Source organism: Procambarus clarkii, chromosome 62 (genome assembly GCF_040958095.1).
Source record: "Procambarus clarkii isolate CNS0578487 chromosome 62, FALCON_Pclarkii_2.0, whole genome shotgun sequence".
NCBI lineage: Eukaryota > Metazoa > Arthropoda > Malacostraca > Decapoda > Cambaridae > Procambarus > Procambarus clarkii.
The window spans coordinates 28,976,803-28,978,152 of NC_091211.1; positions in this window are offsets into that span (position 1 = coordinate 28,976,803).

Below are 1,350 nucleotides of genomic sequence, written 5' to 3' on the forward strand. Positions count from 1 at the left end.
GTTAAATTAAACAAATTATTGCCAATTTCATTTCCTCCATGTGTGTGTGGGGGGGGGGGACCCCTGGATTAATGTACTAGTTATAATCCAACACTGGACTGGGGGATTACTTAGAAGTTAGAATGATTAACCCAGGACTAGTTAGAATCCCACCCAGTTCTAGTTAGAATCCAACACTGGACTAGAGGTGTAGTTACAACTGCTTGGCAAGCAGGGAGGTGATGAATGCTTGTATCACAATGTCACATTCTTCATCGCCTCCTCCACGAATCGCCAAAACAATTAAGAAGTCCGGCAGTTTCCCTTGCATACACAACATACACAGGGAGACATGTGTGTGTGTATATATTCCCTCTCTCTAACTGCAGGACTTCTCGTGTGTCCGGAATGTATGTTACATAAGAATAAAGGTAACTGCAGAAGGCCTATTGGCCCATACGAGGTAGCTCCTATCTATAACCACCCAAACCCACTCATATACATGTCCAATATACATGTTGTGTTATCCTGTTGTGCAGTGCTCTCTGGGACTGTGATAAACACCACGGCAGGAATTTGACGATTTATCGCACAGAGAGGCGAGTCTGGGGTGTATTTAAGTTCTGACTTTGGGTGACAGTCATTTGTTTGGGTTTTAACACTGACAAAATAGCAGTGTTTTGAGCTAAGACATGATATCTTACGTGATATCTTCATCTATACAGCATTTAGATATTGTATTAAGTGTGATTTAATGTTAAATATGAAAGTGTAAATACACAAGTGTTGTTAATTATTAACATACCGGGGAGAAAATATTGGTATATTATATATTATAACTACAAGATTGACGCTTCAAAATAATGTCGATATTTGTCTTTTGGAGTCTTGGGCGCCTCTAATCTGAGATTATATTTTATAACTGGGAATTTTTATAATCGGATGTTTTAGTCAGTGAACTGTAACGGTTTGGCTGTCGATGTCTTCACCTGAATGTCTCACGACTCTGATATCCCAGCTGGACATTATGGCTGGGATAGTGGGATTAATGGTTATAATTTTAGTGGGATTGGGTGTTATAAATAGGAGCTGCCTCGCTCCTGGGCCAATAGGCCTTCTGCAGTTACCTTTATTCTTACGTTCTTATGCTCCGGGCTGGAAATGTCTGCAGAGTAAACCCGACAGGTTGAATGCTCATGCTAAACTATTTAAAGCTGGAACGTCCAGGATTGAAACGTCAAGAGCCTGACCTTGATGTAGTGGTTCAACTGTTGTAGGACTCATCCCGCACCAGTGACATGGAGGTGGAGGCGGCGGCCGGGTGCAAGTTAAGGCTGTTCATTCATCAAGAACCACGTGACTGGGAACGTA